Source organism: Lissotriton vulgaris, chromosome 4_1 (assembly GCF_964263255.1).
Source record: "Lissotriton vulgaris chromosome 4_1, aLisVul1.2, whole genome shotgun sequence".
Taxonomy (NCBI): Eukaryota; Metazoa; Chordata; class Amphibia; order Caudata; family Salamandridae; genus Lissotriton; species Lissotriton vulgaris.
The window spans coordinates 1,621,779,605-1,621,802,673 of record NC_141691.1 but is presented as its reverse complement, the minus strand read 5'-3'; positions in this window follow the sequence as shown (position 1 = coordinate 1,621,802,673).

The following is a 23,069-nucleotide window of genomic DNA, read 5'->3' as shown; positions in this document are numbered from 1 at the left end:
TCAGGGCAGGCCCAGCAATCAGGGGAGCCTACGGAAAACAAAGATGACCCTCAATTGGACCCACAGGCTGGAGGCACAGGAGTCATGAGAGGACCTCAAGCAGCTTTACAAAACAATAGGCCACTGAGCACACGGTGTGATGTGGTCAAAGATCTTTGCAGGAGAAGTTGCCTGAGGTTGGGGCTACTTGAAGCCCAATGCACTTGCTGCAGAATTGCCAATAAGCATTTGCACTTGCAAAAGTACACAGTGCACAGGGGCTCGGGTATTGCTGCCCCCACTAAGGATTCTGGCCTCAAACTGAATGAGAGGGCAGCTCGGGCCTCACAGAATGTAGAAACCCACCTCCTGTGTTGTTAAACCCTTCAGAGTCACTAGGAGCTTGCGATCAGTAGACCGGTCAGAAGTGGTGCAGTGCTTGTGAATGCAGGAGAGTGACTCCTTCACTCCAAGGGAGATTATCTTCAGATGTCTTGGATGCTCCACAGGTCCTGCATAGATCCTGTATAGTGCACAGGCACAGACGATGCAGCAGACGACGAGGGAGATGAATTCAGGCCCAAACGAAGTCAAGAGTGCCCAGATGTTCGAAGTTCAGTGGTTTTAGTTCTGACTCTTGTCTACAATGAATCTAAGGTCCTACAGCCAGGTAAGCCCTTAAGTACCCTAAGGAAAGGGTTGGGATGATTCAGGGGACCCACCTAGGGGAGGGTCTGGACAGGGGGGAGGCTACTCCCATGCCCTTTGTCCAGTTTTGCACCAGCCTGGGAGCCAACGGCTTCCAGGACTGGTTTGAACTGGACTAAGCACAGGGACACCAAATGTGCCCCTCATACAGAGTTTCAGACATTGGTCATCGCACCCACTCAGCCCTAATACACTGAATCCTGTCTGGGAGGTGGTCACACCTCCCTGTGACAGGATGCTTTCCCTGCTTGAGCTTGGCTCAGCAGCAGGAGAGCAGAAATGTGTCTCTGGTTGGCAGCAACCATTTTGTGCTGTCCGGGATTAGAAGGCTGGTACCGGGAACACCAAGCCCCACTGAGGGCTCTCCTGGTGGGTGGAATCATACCTCCCACACTAGTTACCGGTGTGGGGGTATGGCCCAACATGTTTGACACCAAACATGATAGGGTGCGTTGCAGCTGTACTTAAGATGGTCAAGGCGCGGTCACGTAATGCCCCTCTATATTAATACATTTCTGCTTCCCTGACAACCCAGGAGAATGGATTCTGTAGGCTGCAGGAGTATCCTGCTCATGCAGGGGTGCCCTCTCAATTAGAACCAAGCACCCCACCTTCCAGATTGTAAAGACCTTATAGATTTAAGAGCAGTGACCCTTAGCTATAGTAAACCTATATCTTAAGTAATTGGTGCATGCACCAACTTACACAGGCTGCAACGGCAGGACTGTAGTTTCATTTTGAATGGTTTCTCATGGGTGGCATAATACATGCTGCAGCCCGTGGGAGACCTCTGGGGTACCTAAGCCCTGAGTACATGGATACCATATACTAGGGACTGACAAGGGTAACCCAGTATCCATTCTGGGATGTACCTATGTACATAACATAACAGTTTAGGGAGAAGGTGGATAGACTGTGGTCCTGATTAGCAGGATCCCAGTCAGACTATTTATTTATTTATTTATTTATTCATACCATTTGTAGAGCGCACTAATACCAACCGGTATCCTGGCGCTTAAGTGGTAGCTCCCTGAGTTTCCAGTCTCTGATCTAGGTCAAAAATAGCCAGGTTTTCAATTTCTTTCAGAATGTCAAAAGGTTGGCACTTTGCTTTAGGGCCAGAGGAAGGACATTCCAGGCCATCATAACCCCTCTAGCGAAGCTTCGCCCCCTCAGCGCACCTTCCTAATGCGGGCCGTCTTGATCAGCCCCAAGTTAGCCGACCTTAGTTGTCTTTCCGGCGTGTACCATTGGAAGAGCTGCTGGAGGAACATTGGACCTATTCCATGGAGCGCTTTGTAAACAATGTATAGGGACTTGAACCTGATCCGTTTCCGCACCGGGAGCCAATGCAACTTATCCAACTCCCTGGAAACGGATAAAAATTTCGGCAGACCGGCAATAAGACGGGCCGCTGCATTTTGTAATACCTGCAGCTTGTTAAGCAGCCCCTGTTGAGCCTCCAGGAGTAGGCTGTTACAATAATCAAGGCGGGAGAGCACAAGGGCTGACACCACCGTCTTTCTACTCCCTACTCCGTTTTAGAGGAGTTCAACTTTAAACAACTTTTTTCCATCCAGATACTGACTGCCTTCATGCAATCCTGAAACCAGGTGGCAACGCCTGGATTTTTTCCCGGAAGCAATGATACCACAATCTGCATATCATCGGCGTACGATGTTAACTCGAACCCGTAGGATCGGATCACCGGGGCAAGAGAGTAAACATAAAGGTTAAATAATGTGGGGCTTAGGGAGGATCCCCCCTGGGAGTTCGAAGGATTTAGACTCGAAGTCTCCCATTGCCACCACCTGAACCCTGTTCCTCAGGAAAGCTTTCAGGATGCTCAGCGCCCTCCCCTGAATCCCGCAGTCCTCTAAACGGTCCATCAACACGTTGTGGTGGACCGTATTGAAGGCTGCAGATAAATCGAGAAGGACCAGCACCGCTTGGCCTCCTGCATCCAGAGCCTTCCTGACCTCCTCCGTGGATTTAGTCAGGCCGGTCTCAGTACTGTGGCCTTCCCTGAACCCGTGTTGGGCTGAGTCCAGGCCCTGTGACGAACGCAGAAAGGCACACAGCTGGAAATTCATGGCCTTCTCAATTAGTTTGGCAGGAAGCAGCAGCCTAGCAATGGGCCGGTAACTATTTGGATCAGTGATATCCAATGAGGGCTTCTTAAGCAGGGGAAAAATGGAGGCCCGTTTCCAGCAAGTGGGAAAATCACCCACCTCAAACATCTGCTTCAACAGCACGGCAAGGGTGTCTGCAATTGGGAGGGCTGCCAGCTTAGCTACAGATGCTGGACAGGGGTCAAAGGGGAACCTGATTTAGTTGCATGCAACAGTCTAAGAATGTGTGCAGTGCATACTGGCTTGAACGCCAGAAATTTCTCTTCCTAGTCAAGAACAGCATCACATCAAGCAAAAAGTGGGGGTAAACATAAGAAGCAGATCCTACTTTCCTACACCCAGGTTAGGAGTAGTGTTAAGTTATAGCAAGATAAGTAATTGTCTACCATAGTTGATAAGTTATCTACTAATACTGCTAGATCCCTTTTGCTCATAAATGACGAGATTGTTTCGACCAGGGCTATGGTGATGCAGAATATGCTGGTGGTTCAACAGTGTTGTACCTATATACCTAACAGTAGTAAAGATTTGTAGAAGAACATTAGTAACATTCCAGAATTAAATAAAGAATTGAGAGACCCAGCTACTGAAGGTGTCTGGGATAAGATAGGGTTTGGTACCATTGGAAGGGGGTTTACAAAATTATGAAGTGGAATGATAGGCTATATTATGCGACCAATATTAATTGTTGCCATCTGTATCATTGTCTGAAACGTACTGTTGAGAGGGTTTAGAGTGAAGCAAAGTGAAAGAGCTCAGAGAGAAAAAGACAAGAAGATAGAGAAGTTGCAAGATGATTATTACTGTAATCTGACGCGTATGGAGAGGTTTAGATGATGGAGAATGGCGACAACATGAGTTAGGAACAGTCAGTCTGATTAAACATTTTTCCTAAATGATCACTTGATAGGCTTATGTTCGGGATAGGATGATTATTGTGATTGCTTAATGTCATCACCATGGGGGCTGATAGAGCACAAAATTTGGATATTACATGGGGTACCTATTAGGGGTGCAATGTAATCTCTTGTAGCACACACTCACATATTATTCAATGTTATTAGAGAATTTAGATGCCAGAGTAAACATGAATCAAGCAACATGATCGTATGAAATCAATGGATTTAAATGTGAAGCTTAATAAATGATTCATAGAATTCGTGATGAAAGATATAACCAATGTAATCCGCATATTTAGGCCTCATAAGAGATGTGGCATATTGATATGTTAATTTTAAGATCATACGTATTAATGAAAGTAGAGAAATGTTCTTATTGAATGCTAATGATTACTGGAAATACTAACGTATATGATATGGCGAATCCATTACTTTGGCCTAAGTCATGGGCCTGAATCTGTAATATATTTTGAAATGTTTTAATTTCTGAACTTATGCTTATATTCTTATGTGAGTTTTTTCAGAATGTTATTTGTTTCCGTTATGCATTTCAGAAGGACAACAATTATTAGAGCAGAGTAGGGTTTTATTCCACTAGATAAGTGTGGAATGAAGGAGTAACAGTTAGCTTGGCCTGGCGAAAAGATACAGTGGAGGGAGGTGCTTTCACACGGGAGGAGAGGTGACCAAGGACGAACTGTTACCAAAGGGGTGTACATGGAGAAGGCCCTGAAATGAGTCGACTTATGCAAAGTTTCGTGGCCAATTCTATTGTAGAGTACTTGTGAGAAAAGCATTATGGGACATTTGCTGAATACAACTTTGAGTATATGATGTCTTGTAGAGAGTGACAGACACCCCATTCCTTGCTGACTTCTTGATGGAGATCACCTGAATGCGAACTTCCTCCCTTTTTCTGCTTATGGCTTCATGCTGCTGACCTATCTTAAGGTGTTGTGACTTCTTAGGAAGGCTTTACCCACTGACACCTTTCTCTTTAAAACCTTACCTAATCTAGGGATGCCACTAGAGTTAGAGTAGGAATAGGTAGACTTAAATGCTTTACACCGACGAACTGCAAATGCAGAGCAACCTTAATTTTTGTTTTCTTATTTCTTGCATAATCATCACAGAACTTATTTTTCTATTCATGTTGCATCAAGTGAATTTCTTTAGGCGATTTGGATTTCTTCTGTTTATGTTGTATTTTTATACTCTCATGGCCAGATTTGTGAATGTCCAAATATTTTTGAAATTGTAATAACATGTACTAACCTTCATTAGGTTGTCAGCTTGGGTTATTGTGTGGCCATTGTTGAGTCACACTGTATCTTAGATTGACTTACTGAATTTTACTCCCCTTCTATGCTGCTAAAAAGAACCATCGGGAGATCAACATTGGAAGAGAACTGAACAAATGGGCCCAGCCCCTTTCATCTCTAATGTTGCCAAGATGGCTTGTGGTCATACACTGAACGACAAATGCCTGAAATAACATGCTCGGTTAAATGTTCTCAATCACATGTTGCAAGTATTGCCTTTATGGAAATTCCTGCCAAGAAGTAAATAAGTCCTACTTCTTTATTAACTATGTAAACATATGCTGCCCAGCCAGAGTAGCCAGAATAATATTTCAATCAACATATCCCCCAACCTTTCTTGGACAGGGCAGAAGACTATACTTATAGAGAGGATAATCCTTTGGGAAGTTTTAGTGAGGCCCCTGGGACTTTGCAATGGAGAGGCATTGACCAGTCTTTGGGGCAGTGTCTGGAGTCTTTATGGTATTGTTCCTAAGGGTCCTGTGCAGGCAGAGCTGGTGATTCCAACTGTTGGTAACCTAAGCTCAGGGACTGCTTGTTTCCCTCTGAAATAAGATAGGCCCTCACTATAGCTCGTTGGTCCGGGAAAATACAGGAAGCACCCTGGTGGAAAGGACAGGTAACTATGAAATGCAATGTTTATGCTTGCAATGCGTGTCACTGCAGTGTTTTCTTGATGTTTGCATACTGGAATGTCCTACCATCGTGGTGGTTAGTTGATCACCTGCTAATATCCATTCATTAGAAAGAAAATGTATAATTACCATCTTTTGTTCAAATGGGTCACGTGTAAAATCATATTCCGAATTCCATATAATTGTTTTCCTGAAGCCAGCTCAAATCCCCATGACTTTTTCGCAAACTACCTATTCTTAAATCAACTGATACGGTTTCTGAATGCACACTTTCAACAGACACAAATCAAGTCCAGATACCAAGTGTTCGACATAACTGAAGTGTCTTCATGTTTTACCAGTTCCAGGTCATGTTTATCTTTGAGTCATTTTTGCAGCAGAAATGGCTTCAGCATTAATGCTGTAAATGATAAATAAATTGTACGGCGGAATTAATCTGTAAAAAAATGTTTTGTCCATAAGGTGAATGTATAGTTTAATAAATTACATGAATTGATCTTCCTTTGGTGTGCATCACTAGAGAGGGAAGCAGGTTTTAATTTTCTCTCTTCGATGCAGCCCTATAGTGCTGTACATTTCCAGATTTTTAAATGTTGGTTTTCTTTTATTAAGCATTCAGTAATAGAAGTTTGATCACTCCTGGTTGTACCTAGAGAAGTAGGATAGCCAACTATGGTAAATATAGGTTAGAAGTTATTATGACAGAACAGTGATTCGGGATAGTGTATGCCTATTTGCTCTAGATTGTAGGAGAGTTAATGACATAGATTTCTGAATTGAATTTATTAACATAGTCTTATACCCCACTGCCTAGTGCTATACCGGTTGTTAAAGGCCCTGAGCCCCGCAACCTATAAGGCTTTCCCATTAAGGGTGGAATGTTCTAAACTAAAAATGGAGACACATGATTTTTTTTTTTTTTTTTTTTTTTTGGTGTAAGATGTTTATTCGCACTTAGCATATCTGAAAATACTGTACAAGTGATTCGCCTACAACCAGTGGTGGCCGGCTACAATTGCGCGTGCCCCATTGGGCTCTCTCTGGTATCTACACAGCCCATCAGCCGACATCCGTAGGACCGGCGGCGTTTTACATCGTCATTATACTCACTATCAAAGACAGTGCTTCAGCAACGTATATTCTTGCCAGTGTTCTCACTTTTTTGGTTACTTTTCTCCCAACTTTAAAGTTGATGGTAGCGCTCCTAATTTAACTCGGAGTGTCCATCAGAAACGTATACTCTGTGTCACAGCATCCTCCCTCCCTGCCCATATCACATTATGCTCGTTCACCCGTTAATTACACTTCATGTAACATTCCTAATTGCTCACATTCATCCTCTCCCCATTACCCTGTTCCAATAAGTAGGTTCTGAGGTATTCCCAATAGTCTTTGGGCCTTGATCTAGCTGGCAGTTCCTCCTCATAGGTGTTCAGAGTGTCTCTACAGTACACCATGTCCTCTAGCCACCTCTTAACCTCTGGGCCATTTGTACTGTTCCAGTGCAGTGATACCCTTCTTTTCGCCAGCAACAACGCAACTGCACAGAACTTTCGCCTCGTCGCCCTTAATGTCGGTTCAATACCCAAGAGACACATTTTGGCATCGCACATTAAAGTAGTTTCTAACATGACATTCAGTGTTTGCACCACCTGCACCCAGTAGCCCGCCACTCTGCGACAATGCCATGCCAGGTGCATGAAATCCGCCCCCTCCTGCTTACATCTTTTACACTTCGAATCCTCCTGTAACCCATATCTCTGTAGTCTCCGTGGTGTATAGTAAACTTGATGGAGGTATTTGTAGTGTATGATTCGCAGGTTACCGTTTGGTGTCAGCATGTCTGTTAGCATGCATGCAGACGCCCATTCCTCCTCCGTTAGTGGTGTCACTAGCCCCTCGCTCCATCTGCTTCTAGCTTTATCCGTGCCACCCCCTATCGCTCCCTGTAAACTAGTATATAATTTAGACACCAGGTGTGATGCCGTGGGTGTCGTTAGAAGGAGTTGCAGGGGTGCTAGCTGGGCCGGCTCCTCCGGATACGTCGGATAATGTTCCTTTAGTGCTCTTTGGAGCCTATAATAGTTAAAGGTGAATAGTAGGGACGGGTTGCTGATGTACTGTAGTTTGTCTAGCGTTTGGAAGACCCCATTGAGATACAAGTCCCCCATTTTATCTATGCCCGCCCACCGTAGCAGATCCATGCCCACCTGTTCTTGTGTCACCGATATATGTGGGTTGTGCGCCAAGGGCAGAGCTGGAGCATACAGTGGTAGTGTCTTAGCCGCTTTGCCCATCAATCGCCATGCCTCCGTGGTGGTATCTACCGTGTTTATGTCTCTGTCATGCAGCTTGGGGCGTGTATGTAGCAGTATGTTCTCCAGCGGTATCGGGTCTGTGTCTCCCGCCTCTACCGCTACATGCGTTAAGAAGGGTACTTCGTGATGCCAATAATGTGCGAATTGCGCTTGGGCGCACAAATAATAGAGATAGAGGTCCGGCACCTTGAAACCCCCTGAGCATATGGAAGTGTCATGGTGCGCAGTTCCAGTCGTGCTTGTTTCCCTGCCCATATCAGACTAAGTACTAAGGAGTTGATATTGCGAAACACCGCCGCCGGCGGTTTTATCGGGATGTTGTTGTACAAATACAAAAATTTGGGTAGTATCACCATCTTCACGATTGCAGTGCGGTCCGCCAGGGACAATGGGAGCTTATTCCACCTCTTTATTTTATCCCCCAGTTCATCTATTGCTCGCCCATAGTTGGTGCGTATGACTAGTTCTGGGTCCCTGTGGAACCATACACCTAAATATTTCGTGGGTTCCTCCCGCCATTCGAGTGGGTAGTCCAAGGGTATAGGGCGTGTGCTATCTGTCAGTGCTAAAATGAGTGATTTATCCCAATTTATTTGTAAACCGGAGTGGTTCCCAAACCGTATGTACTCCCTCATCAGCGGATTCAGGTTTTGTGCCGGGTTTTTGACGTAAAGCACCATGTCATCCGCATATAGCGATATGTGGATGGGGCGTGATGGCATCTGTATGGCTGAGTAGTGATGGTGCTGTCTTATTTTACATGCCAAGGGCTCCAGGATCAATGCAAAGAGCATCGGCGAAAGTGGGCAGCCTTGTCTCGTCCCTCTGCAGATCGGAATGGGTGCCGAGACATGTTTGTTTATTCTGATGCGTGCCGACAGATTGGTATATAGCATGGAAATCCAGCCCAAGAACATCAGGGGGAAACCCATGCGCACCAGGACTGCCTTTATGAAAGCCCACCCTATTGTGTCAAATGCTTTGGCAGCGTCTAGCAGCACTGCCACTGCTTTCGTGTCTGGTGATAGGTAATGGGCTAAAGCAAATAGTGTGCGGGTATTATGCGTGGTGGCCCTGTCGGGTATGAACCCAGATTGGTCTGGTCTGATTAGTAGTGGCATGAGCGGTTTCAGTCTGTCCGCCAGTAGACTGGCTATTATTTTTGTGTCTACGTTCAAAAGGGACAATGGGCGGTATGAGTCACATTTATCCTCCACCTTACCTGGCTTTAGGAGCGCAATGAGTAAGGCTTCCCTCATGGTGCCTGGTAGGGTTTGAGCTGCGTGAGCCGCCCCATACAGCCTTACCAAGTGAGGTGCAAGTAGATCTGCATATTCTTTGTAAAATTCTGTCACGTATCCGTCCGGCCCCGGTGCTTTGTTGTTCGGCAGCCGCTTGATTGTGTCCGTAACCTCTTCGACCGTGACAGGGCGTGCCAGATATGCTCTGTGCCCGTCTGACAGCCAGGCCAGTTCTACATCCTCCATGTATGCTAGCAAGTCTTCCTGCGGGGGCGTGGGGCGTGCTTGGTATAGAGCACCATAGTGTGTCATAAATTCTGTCATAATGCCCTTGATGTCGTTCACCTTTTCACCCGTGTCCCTAGTGATGGCTGTTATATTCTGTGGGGCCCTCCCCGAGCATATCTTGTCTGCCAGTGCCCTACCCGGTCTACCTCCTTCCCCGTAGCGCCTGGCCGTCGCCCGTTTAGTGACGTATTTGAGTTCGTCCGAGGCAAACTGTCTGTGTTCTGTTAGAAGGGTTTGTATGTCTCCTAGCACCTTAGTATCCCCAGTGCGTGTGTACATGTGTTCCAGCTCCTGTATCGCTGTTTCGCGCGTGCGCAGTTGTCGCCTGATGTCCTTCAGTATACCTGAGGACGTGCTAATGCATACCCCCCTTATTGTGACCTTAAACGCCTCCCACAAGAGACAGGGGTCGTCTGTAGACGGGCCGTTCATTGCGAAGTAATCTATGATTGCCTCATGTATCGCGGTGGCATAAAGCGGGTCCTTCAGGGCAGTCGCGTTGAAGCGCCAAGTGAAGGGCGGCGGTTCATATTTAGGGACCTCTATCTGTAGCAAAACTGGATTATGATCTGACAGTGTCCTGGGCGGATGTGAGACGTTTCGAACCCATGTTAGGATCTCTCGGGAACCAAGCCAATAATCTAGCCGCGCCCAACTGTTGTTTGCCGCATTAATGTGTGTTGCAGCGGTGATCCCGGCGTTACACTCCCTCCAAATGTCAGTCAGTTGGAGGTCCTCTATCGTGTCCCGCAACATATGTCTTGCATTGATATGGTGCTCCGTGGTGTGTGCAGCCCGGTCCAACCGATCCTGTAGTGTGACATTGAAATCACCCCCCCACAGTATGTGGTCTATATGTGTATCTGCGAGTGTTTGCCAGATTTTCCTGTAAAACCCCGGGTCATCCACATTAGGGCCATACGTGTTCAGTAACAGGAGTCTCTGTCCCCTGACCTTCCCCTCTACCATCACACTTCTGCCCTCCGAGTCCCTGTGCACATTTGTAATGTCAAAGTGTGTGCCCTTACGTATGAGGATGCTAACCCCTCTGGAGTACGTGGAGTAGTTAGAGCTTGTGACTGATTCAGCCCACCTCGCCCCCAGTGTAGATGTGTGCGAGGCATCCTGGTGTGTCTCCTGTAAGTACACTATATCCGCATGTAATCTGTCAAAATAGGCAAACATCTGCCTGATCTTTCTCGGGTTCCCTAGCCCCCGTACATTCCACGTGAGCAGGGTTAACGTGTTAACTCTCGACATTGGTATATGTGTTCATCTCGGCGTCTATTTCGAGGTGCGGCTGCCGTGTATGGCTCTGAATAGGCTGTAAACAGTTAAGTGCTGGATGCGTAATCCCCGCCGGGTCGGTGAAGCCGCTATTACCTTGTGCATGTGCATGTATGGTCATGGAGGTCGCCATGCTTCTCAGACACAGAGTTAATAAATCAAACATACCCCTGTCCCCCTCTCCCCCCCCACCCACTTTAGCGCCCGAACTGTGCCAAAGCCATCCCTGAACTAACTGAATCTGAACTTGAAAACTCATTGTGGGGCGCCCCCGCTCGGGGGTATCGCCAGGTTCACACATCTCCATCCACGTAGTGGACGTGGACGGACGCCCATGTCGACTTAGTATGACGTGTGCGAACATTTTCACCCTCCACCCACCAACCACCGACAATAAGTAGTCGTATGCCATCGAGCAGTGTCTCCCACCGAAGATTTGATATACCCCAGGGACTCTCAGTAGCTGTGGTTCATGACAGTGCTAGCAATGAGGGCAGGTCCTAGGGCCACCGTCTGTTCCATCCTTACTAAACGCTACTGCCATGGGAGCCATTCGGCCCCCTGTCCATGATGTCTCTTCGCGCAGCCCTTTGTGGCCCCATGTTCCCCCCTTACTCACTGCGTGGACAGTCATCTCAGGCCCGCTGCTTCAGTGTCCAAAAAGAGGAGTCTGTGGCAGTGCACCTCCAGGTCAAGTGTTCCGGGGTGGGCCAATGTGTGCCAACCATATGTCTCTGCGTGGTCCCTGGGTGGTTTCAAGTACAACAAGGCTTCCTCGCCACCCTACTTCTCATTCCACATCGCTTGTCGATTCCGCTCTGTTCTGCTCCCTCCGTCGCTTCCCCTGCTGCTTGATGAAATCGTACGCCGCCTGCACCGATTGCAAGATGACCGGTTTACCCAGGTTCGTGATCTTAAGTTTGGCCGGGTACAGCATGGCATATTCAAGACCAAGGTCGCGCAATTTCTTCTTCACCGGCGCAAATTCCTTCCGTGCTTGCTGCACCGCCATGGTGTGATCAGGGTAGAATTCCAGCGTGTTACCCTGGTGTGTGATTTTCCCCATGTCTCTGGCGAGTCGGAGGACTGTGTCCCTGTCTCTATAGTTGAGTGTACGCGCTATGATCATCCGTGGAGCGGCCCCCGGCTTCGGAACTGGCGCCAGGGAGCGGTGCGCTCTCTCGATCAGGAACACTGAGGATAGTTTGTCGGCGCCAAAGATTTCTTTGAGGAGGGTCTCTATGTACGTTTCCATCCTCCCTGTGTTGGTGGATTCCGGTAGGCCGGAAATTCGGATGTTGTTCCGCCTGGACCTCGCTTCCTGATCCTCCACCTTCGCTCGAAGGGTCTCCACCGTTTTCTCCAGTCCTCCGCATACTTTTGACGTGGTAGCATGGTCGTCTTCTACCCGGGATATCCGTTGTTCTGCTTCCTCCAGGCGCTCGTCGTGTTTCTCTATTTTAGCCGCCATACTGTCCACTCTCTGCACCACGCTGTCCAGTTTCCCATTCATTTCCTGCAGACTCTGCTGGATTGCGCGAAGCACCGCTTCCATGGCAGACCCCTCCGCCATTTCTACGTCACCCTCGGTTTCAGGGGTGGCTGACACTGTTTTGGGTTGCTTCTTTGTTTCAAAGGGGAGCTTGGACTGTTGTTTGTCCGGCTTCCCCATAGTCCGCAGTGGTAGTGGCGAGGTGTGTTCGGCCGCTTTTGGGCTGCCGGCCGGTAGCGTGCTTTTTCCCGCTGGTGCCTGGGCCCCCCACCTCTGGGTGCGTCTGCTCATTTACCCCCTGGTGTGGCAGGAGGGGGACGTTGTAGGGTTTGATATTGGTCTGGTGGCAGAGGCCAGCTTGGGCAGTATCCCGCGTCGCGCTCTGGCTCAGCACACTCCCGTTGTGGATGTGGGGGTTGGAGTCTACAGCTTCAAGGGAAGCCCCGTGCACCTCCGCTGTGCGCGTTACGCAGTGAGCCTGTCGATCTGGGGAGGTCAGCTGGTCTGGCCAGGCGGTGCTTAGCGCTGGGTTGGCTCACCTCGGTGTCCGCTATTGCAGCTCCCGCTGGGGCTCCATGCCGCCTGTCCCGGGGGCCGCCGATACCGCCGGTCTCGTGCGTTCCAGCGCCGCCGCCATCTTGGTTTCAGTGGAACGCACACCGGACTACTCCGTTTTTCGCCACCGCTATCGGCCCCCGTTATCTTGCCGCCACGCTGCCCTCACATCTGCTCCGCCGTGTCTTGGGACCATGCAGCTGGACCCCTCAGCGCTCCGCTGGTCAGTAGGTCGCTTCAAGGCGGCAGTCGTCAGGCGCGGCCATTTTGATAGTGCTCCGGCAGCGTCTCGTGTGTTCGCTGTTTTCTTACCGTGGAGCTCGCTAGATGCTTTCAAACGCAGAGCATCTCGTCGGCTTTACCTTCCGACACCCGGGGCTGGCCACAGTTTAGCCGGGTCGGCGGGTTAGGAGGGTGAAAGGGCCGTTATGGTGGCGTCCATCCGGCGGAGCCGACAGGTCAGCCAGCCATCCCGCAGTGCGCCCTCTAGCGCCCCCAAATGGAGACACATGATGATGGGCTTATACTAACTATTATGGAGCTCTCAACATTCCAATGTTGTAATAATGACAACATTCATTTTGAGATTTAGCTGCCTTGGTGTGTGTTTGATTTCAATGTAGTGTCTCTTGTGAAATATAATGCTCCTGACTAACTTCTAACTGCACAAGAAACATTTGTGTGATGAACCTGGCAATTGTGTACGCATTATTTTGTGGGTGAAGGAACTCGTCCAATATTTCCTTTGAAGTGTTTTATTTCCCTAACTTCAATGAAGAGGGTGTGAAAGGAATGACTAAAGATTGCTCCTAGTTAGGATCTTAATCAACCTACAATTATGAAAGAGAGACAACTTGGTAAGAGCTTTCCAGTTGTGAGTGTGATTTGGAAGTTACTGTTGAAAAGGTAGTACATTCTAAAGTACAGCGGGTGTTACAAATTTGAAACTAGGTGGCGAACCTTGGCAAAGTCATTACAGGACATTCCTAAAACAAACTCTCTCTCACAACATGATATTGAGTATGACTGACTTTGAAGAAGGCAAAAAAACGAATGTAACGAAATTTTACTTTGTTGATAACAAACAATGTTTTCCAACTAAGTGTGGTATTTGTATTGATGGAAGGACACTTCGGGTATTGGCTGATTTATGTTCTCCATTTACAGTCAATTCAGATAGTTATTTTGGTGCATTTTGGAAGAGTAAACAGTTAGAAGAACCTGATTTAGACCATCTGATCACAGTCGTATTACTATTGATATGTTTTTTTTTAATTTTTACTACATAGTATAATGATAAGAAAATGACATTGATATGTACATAGCAAAGAAACAACAATATCAGTTAAGTTTATGACATCAGGGCATTTTTTATATGACTCTCTAACCAGGATCAGGGTGTCTTATACGTTGTGTATCTGTACTTAGCAATACAATTTTAGATTCTTAAAAAACAAAAAAAATAGAAAATAATTGCGTAGTGTGAAAGGGTTTTCTCATGAAATTAATTTACAGTTATACTGGTTAAGCACAAACCTATAAAATGTACAATCAAGTGATTGTTAAGAATTACTTACAGGCGTAGCTTAGTCAGTTAAATTTAGGGGCTGTGAATCTCAAATGTCCCACCTAAAAAAAGCAGTAGGCCGGAGAGTGGAGGGGTGAGATGACCAAGGTTTGGGATGATGTGTTTCTATGAGGAACAGTGTCAGTGCTGATTCAAATTAGGTTGCCCTGGGTCTACAGTGACACAGTGGGTGATAGATGATACGTTGAAATGTTGTCCAGAGTAAATGGCCCGTATTAGATGATTGCAAGCATTCATCCCATTAGCTTTTGAGTGTTTGATTACCTGAAAACTTGAGACTGGTGCATCTTTCGAATACTACATCAAGGAATAAAAGAATCTGTGAATTCCACCAAATGGGTTTTCTCTATTGTAATTTTTCAGAAAAATGTGGGAGCTTGAGATTGTGTGCCGATGTAATATTTTCTAACAAACACATTTTAGTGAGCTGTAATTTACTACCTCAAATATAGGAGGTGCATGAAGTTAGGGGAAGCACTAGATTTTATTTGATTTACATGCATCATATCATCAGATTGAACTAAAAGGGCTGGACTGGCTACCGGGCGTTTTGGCATGCTGCCGAGTTGGGGGCTGATTTCGTTGATGCGTGTGCTAAAAACATTTGTTTTGCTTTGTTTATTTTGAAGCACATGCAGGTCGCCATCAACTACATCAGCTCCCACCACAGTTAAATCAGCCCCCAGCTCGGCAGCATGCCAAAACGCCCGGTAGCCAGTCCAGCCCTGTGAACTAACACCAAATTGTGACCATTTAACAACTATTGATACACAAAATGGTACATTTCATTATTTATGTTTCTCTTTTGGTTTAGCATCAACTGTTTCCATGTTGCCGAAATTATTGGATACCTTGTTTGGTATAGGGGTGGGCGGAAAATCCGTTCCGCTCGCGGATTTTGCGGATTTTCGGGAAATCCGCAATCCGCGAGATTTGCGAATCTCCCGCAAAATCCGCAAATCCGCGAGCAGCGGATTTTGCTCGCACTGCTCGCACTGTTCGCGTGAGTTCGCGTGAGTTCGCGCCCCGCGAATAAGTGCAAAATTGCAGAAATACGATCTTAGCAAAACTGAAAGTAACTACTTACCAGGTTCAAAAGTTCAGGCTCATCATTAGTAGCCATTTCCTGTAGTGCTTCCTGAGGGGCCCCTCCAGAGTTCAGTTGCCAGTTGAAACTATTATGTGACCCTGCTCTGAACCTCAGAATAGTTACACATATGCCACAAAGGTCCTGAATTACAGCTAAGGGAGACAAGCAGGAGCCAGGCTGGAAGTTAAAATCCATTAATCAGCCCCTAATTCATTATTGTCAGTTGGGGCAGGGCAGGTGTTGTAACTAATTTTGCAACAATGAAAGCACTTAGCAAGTGCAAAAGATCACTAATCAGGGCGCACTAAGGAAGCAGGTGCCAGCTAAAAAAATATTCTGTGACACATTAATCAGCCCCAAATTAATTCAGGTCACTTGAGGCGGGGAAGGTGTGCTTTGCTTTGCCGAAAATAATGTACACTGGACAACCAGAGGGTGTGGTGATGAAACAGAGGGTGGCATGGGTGGGCCAGAGGGTGGCATGAGTAGTCAGAGAGTGGCAGTGGTGACAGAGAGTGGCAGTGATGAAGAAGAGTGTCCCAAACAGGCTGGACACGTAGAAACAACAAGTTCGCGAAACTTGCGACCCGACAGGTAAGTTCGCAATTTGCGAAAGTGTACAAAACCCTCGCGAACTGGCAGAAACACGGGCGAACACAAAAAAAAAAAATTTCGCGGGAATTCGCGGATTTTGCGGATTGCGAATCCGCAAATCCGCAAAATTCGCGAACGCGAGATCCGCAAAATTCGCTCATGCTTAGTTTGGTAACACAGAGGTAGTTGCTGCTTTTCAGAACGATATCATAGTCTTTGACAACACATTAGAGGAAACCAATCCTAGCTTACCTAAAGTGTTTGAATTCTTGCTGGAGAAAAGCATGCTTTTTCAGCTGGATATGAGTAAGCCCCTGCGTGCATAACTTGAATTTTTAGGGCACACATTCACCAACTCAGGTATCAATCCAAAGGAATCTTTCTTGAAAGCGGTTCCGAATGCACTGTCACCCACAAATGACAAATGAGGATCAGCTGTCATTGTTTTTAAGTCTAGAAGTATTATTCACATTTTGTGGATGTGTTTTCATCATTGACTAGTCACTGGAGAATTTTGTATAATATAAAGTCAGTTTTGTACGATCTCAGAAAGGTGATATTCCTTTTGTATAAATGCAGGAGAAAATAAATATTGAGCGTTAGACAGTGCACTTGACACTTTCAAATCACCATAGCCAAATAAACCAAGGTTTTGTAGAATACAGTGGGACGACGATCTTTAACCACCTGCCAACAGCTATATGTTACATGTTGCATGTTACATGTTCACGAAAAAGCTAATAGCCAAGGTAAGAAATCCACCGATATATGGAATAGAACTATTAGCCCAAATGGACAGGGAAGTAACCGCCCAATGGAGTAAAACAATGTATGGATCACTCATTTGTCGAGGATGTAAAATGTAAGGGCGAAGTGATCGACGCATCAGAAAGAGCATTGTACCAGTGCATGTCTATGCATATCCTGTCTATGTAAAAAAATACAATAAAAATATGTTTAAAAAAAATTTATATTGCTCCATTGGTAACTCAATTTTGAAGAAAAAGAATGTATTGTGACAGTTTGTGCCAGCAGAGTGGGTTTAGGAGCTCCACTTTTGTAAAAGCAAAAAGATTGTAAGGATAAGGAAAGTACTGTTGCTTTTGCTTCTAAATGGCTAATATTGGCTGAACAAAGGCCTTCTATGATAGGAAGAGAAGCTCTAGAATATATGTAAGTTATGGAACAGTGTAAAATATTTTTGTGGAGGAAGACAATTAATTATCAGGACCTGAACATAAACTGTTAATGTTTATGATGGCAAGCAATAGCATTAGCAAACCTTTCTCCAATTAATAAGGATTTTGTCATAATTGTATGAATTAATCTTTTGTGTTGCGCATATGCCTGGAAAAAGAACTATTGACCATTGGCCCAATTCACGAAGGTAACTTACATGTAGTAAAGTCATGAGTGGGGACTGCGGAGAGAATGGAAGGGTGTGTTGTTGCAAAAGCAAAAAATGTTGTGAGTTTAATACATGAGAAAGTCAATGAAGATAATTGGATTTTGTGAAAAGAGTCTGTTCTTATTTTGCTGAATTAAGAAATGTAATAATAAGAAGTAACCTAGGTAAAACTTTAGTGCTTGAGTTGGAGGTATTGTACAAGGTCGGAGACAATTTATCCTGTGAAGGGTATGTTTTAATTGGAGGTGATAAGTTATAAAAATAAATATTGTTAAGGCTGCTTGTAAAGGACATTTTGGAGGAACGGCTTCAAAAGAATTGGTGTAAGCAATGCTTTGGTGGCCATGTTTGGACCATATGATTGTTAGTGTGGTGAAGGCATGCTCATCATGTGGTATGATTGTAAATGTGTTGTGGCGTATAGGGCACATTTACTCTGCATGACTTTTCTTAACTTTGAGGTTATCGGGGGCTGATTACAGAAGAATATACTCTTTGGGATCCTGTTACTCATATTGAACTAGGAGCCTCCGTTAAACAAAATACCCTTTTAAATGATCTCATGAATTAATGAAAGTTCTGTTTGATTCTAGCTATAGCCCTGAAGAAGTCTATGGTTAACTTCACCAAGACGAAACACGTGTTGGCGGCTAGTGTGTTTTTATGAAGAAAAACAGCATTAATAAAGGAAGATATGAAGATCACTCATCTTTTGGAATTTATTTACTTGTATTGACGTACTGTTGTTCAGCTCAGCATATATTTTGCTTATGTGCAATGGATAAAGTATTTGTACTCAAAACACACAGTAATACAGTGATAACACCATAAATGGACACCACACATGTTTAGGAAAAATAAAGTATATTTATCTAAACTCAGCAAGTCAAAAATGACAAAAATGCAACATACATGTAATAAGAATATGACTTTTCAAAGGTTTCAAGCAACTAGGGCCATAGAAAACGATGGTTGCTTGATTCTACACAAAGAAAAACGGGATGAGGAGGTGATCGATGGTGTGGCAGCAAGGAGCGCTGCATCTGTTTCTTCAGCCACGATCCCTTGATGTGTCGGTTCTTGCAGCCATGACAGGCACTGCGTCGGTTCGGCATCTGCATGGCGATGTGTGGAGATTCTTCTCGCATAGTAATGCTGCTTCTGGAAAAACAGCCTCAAGAAGAGCGATGCGTCGATTTCTTCAGTTCTTTGGGTTTTGTACAGCTTCCCACAGCAGGAACAACCTACTGAGGCCCACAACTGGAATAGATACCTCCTAGCAAGTCAGAACTCTCAGCAGTAGAGTTTGGGGGAGCTGGAGGCGAAGTCTTTGTGTCCCTAAGAGTTCCGAACACTAGGCCAGCACACACAGGCCCTTGGAGATCTTCTTCAAGGAGGTTCAAAGCAAAGTTCCAGTCTTTGTCCTCTGCTTGGCAGAAACAGCGACTGCAGGACAACCCCACACAGCACACAGCACAGGGGCAGTACCCTTCCTCACAGCTCTCAAGCTCTTTTCCTTGGCAAATGAGTCCAGATGTGTTCTAGAATTCTGGGGTTTCAGGTCTACTACTTATACCCCATTTTGTCTTTGTTCTGCTTGTGCAACGGTCTTTGAGACCAGACCAATCCAGTTCTGTCCTCACTGGCGCAGTATGACCACAGGGGGTGGAGACAGCATTGTGCAAGGGAGAGAGACCTTATTCAGGTGCAAGGAAATCTCATCCCACTACTCTAAATACAGCCATGCCCCATTCAGCTCAGCTCTGAATCATCCAGGAAGGGCCAGACACACCTCAACCCTCCCCACCTCCCAGTGGCTGTCTACAGTGAATGCATATCCCCAGCCCCAGCCCTGATTTAGGGCTAGAAAGGTTGGTGTTGATAGAGTAGTGGGAAATATAGTGGGGATGTTTTTTTCTGACTGAACTTGTTGATGTCAAACCAAACACTTTGATAAATATGTAATATATGTGGTTTAAGATTAGGAAATATATGTTTGTGGTGTTTTTGTAGGTATTGTAATAAATATGGCCCATGCTCAGACTAAAAACATTGTAGGTATTTTGTCTTTGCCATGTCTTGGTGGGGGATGCAAGACTCTCTGGGAAGTTTCCAGACCTAAGAGGTAAGATACAACATTGTGGTGAACAATAATGGATTCTAACGCGTGGGTGACAATTTTGATGCAATAATTACTACATCTGATAGAGACTACAAACGGATACAATATTTTACCACAAGTGACCAGAAACCTTTATGGCCATTGGTTTTAATAATACATATTACATAGGTTTGTGAGGTTGATATCTTATCTTATTCTTTATAAAATTTTGATATTTCCTCTCTTTTTTGCTGTACCATATTATTTAACATTCTATGCGACCTTGCCTTTTGCACCACATCAATTTAAAAGCTAGTTCTAAAAATGAAATGAAGAACTATGTTGTTCTCCATGGAATAAAGATTGTTACCTTTTCTTTGTATTCCCTGCCTTCTATTATGCTGCCAGCAGCCATGTTGGGAGAGGAATTAGCATTTGGAGTACAAGGGCCAATTGTGAGCAGAGAAGCTAGGACTTACCTGGAAACCATCGTACAGCATGCCTTCCTGCACACGTAACTATTGGTGTGGGTCACACCATTCAATAGTGACTTGAGGAGTTTAGAAATACTACTGCAATAACTGCTGTACTGCCTGGATATACTGTTTTGTTAATCTGTTTCACTCTCACTTGAGTCATGGTTTCTTATAAGTAGACTGTCCTGTTTTAGATTTAAACCTATAATAACTGATAAAACCCCATCAAAAGGGAAATAGCCACCACCTGTGTAAACATATAAAAACTGAAAAAACACCTGCACAACCACAAACTAAATGTCATTCAACAAATGGAAAAGGACAGTGAAAGAGTCATTTTTATTTCTTCCTGAAGGGGGCAATACAATGTACCTCTGTTATACAAGGTAGCAGCAATAATGACAGGGCTAACATTGTTCTGCTTGAGCTTTGTTGTTTAGGAGTATCACTAAAAAAAAATCATCTTCCTTTTGCTTTATTCAGTTTTGTGGTCTCTGGTCTAAAGATGCAGGGTTTAGAAGCATGTTTTAGATCTTGTTTAATTATTTTATAAACTGCAGAGTATCAAGAAATATCATATTTGATATTTTGACTACGTTTGATTGTTTCACTGATAGGTAAAATGTCTGGTTTCATAGAATCTTTCCCAATATGTACCATCACATTTACCCACAGAGAATGAGTAAAAACCCTTGATACATCAGCCCCCTTTTCTAGTGAGTCTATATTGATAGTAGGTGGTTGCCAAACACCCCAAGCTTTAACCGCATCGCTGCTGCGGTGATTTTTGTGCTGTGCGGCTGTTTTCCATTTACCGCGATACATGACGAGCTCAGCTCGTCATCCGCACACGTCACCCGTGGCTGATGACGAGATGAGCTCGTCATCAGCATCGAAGGGGTTAAACATTCAATGCAAGGTGCAGTGACAGGTATATGAGAAAAGAGTACTGGCGCCAAGCATCTGGGCTAGTAGTGAAAACATGACATCAGACTTTTGGAAAACATGAAACTCAGTGTCACATGGAATGTTGCTGTCAAAAGTTCTTACCACGTTCAACACAGAATGGAGTGATATTGTTTGTATTTGCAGTGATTCAGCTGCATACATGAATAAAAAGTATGACGACCTGTCAGAATCAATACTTGAGCTGAAGTGCTTCCCTGTAAGAGATCTTCTCTACTTGTTAGATGGCATACTGAAAGCATCTTTACAATCTTCAGAGTGAATGAAGAATGTTATTGACTATTTATTCCATTCTGGTTCACTGTTTTGTTATGCGTGGGAACTAAAATGCATATATTTCTCATTTATGATTTGTGTGGCATTAAATTAAAAAGAAAGGGTCATCCCAACTGTGTCACTTAGCTGGTGGTTCTCAGTTCTATAGGCTGTGAATGCTATATTATCCATGTGGCAACCATTTCCAGTATTTTTGCTGAGGGAGGATTCCAAAGGCAAGAAATGTGAGGATCTTTGGTTGTATATTGATAGTGATGTGACAAAAAGTGCATTCTACTGCATTCTTAGATTTTTACAGGAATACATGACTACTGTAGTGAACATAATAAACAATCATTGAAAATGCAACAGGTCTCGCCTTTTATTAAGTTAAAGCCATTTGCTTTGCTATACAATACCATTAGCAAAGCAAATGGCTTTAACTTAATCAAAAGCGAGACCTATTGCATTTTCAATGCTTGTTTATGCTCTTGTGAGTTTTGGTGCATCTTAGGAGAGGAGAAGGCCCTCTGCTCATCAGCTGCATAACCTAATTTAATGAGAGGGGAGATTGCAGTTCACCTCATTTGGGTGCAGAGGTCCTCTGCCATATGCCACAGGCTAAGTTTGAGGTTAATGACTCTGGGTTACAAGTTGGTAAGTCGTTTTCCCTGGGGGGAAGAGGCTTCTGTACAGTCCCCGCAGTAGAAAGGTAAGCATTAAGACTGTGGGGCCCAGGCTGGTAAACCACACGTTTTGAAACTTTTCAGGGCCCTTAGAAAGCAAAAGAATAAGGAAAGCCCTGTTCACTCTGTAAAAAAGCTTTTTAATCCTAGTTTCTGAACCCATCTGCCCTCTATTCTCCCGAGAAGGATGCTTGCTCTAGGGCTGACTCTTTGCCCATTTATAGGTTTAAAGAACTTGCCTTAATGACTTTGGATGATACCACGGGGCCCATTCAGCTCAAATAGAAAGAGAAAGCGAAAAAAAAAAAAGAGTTACCCGAAAATAATGAATTAAGTATTTCAAAAAAAGCGCCCAAAATACCCTTCTTGTTCAAGAAAACTGTGGTACCGGCCCTGATGAAGTTATGGTAAATAAATCTGTCAATGGTCATAGAAATGTGTTAACAATTAAACATGCTCATCCTTAAAACATTGATTTGTCTACTATTGCCCCTGCGGCTGGTAGAGTGGCTGATGTTCCTGTGGCTGTTCTTATTCCTTCCCCCTTTCACTAATCCTTCGTTAAATAAAGTCAATCCAATCTAATAGGTGGAAATTTAGATAGGGCGGTGGCGTCATACTGGGGCTCCCTCCCCTTCTGGCTATTGCTGCCCTTGGCCACTGTAGATCATGTGGTGATCACGATGATGCTGGTTTTGCACAGGTTACTATACCTGTTTTCTGCACTATCCTTGCTGGTACCAGTATACTTCTTCAAGGGTTTGAACGGGCTACTATACGATGTGATCTGGGGGCATAGCAGTAAACGGGATCATGCTACCGATGTTACAGTGGCCCAGAGAGGAGGGGGGACTGGGAGTCCCAGATTATGAGCTATACTATGCAGCAGCCCAGCTCTAGTGGCCAATACGATGGCTGGAGATGGCGCCTAGGGGGCATGGCTGACCTGGCTCTGGTGTGAAGGCCGCCGGCCCATGCCGAGAACCAAATGATGAGTAGCACACAGATGCTGGCCCAAATGTATTAGGATATAGAAAAAAACAATGGTC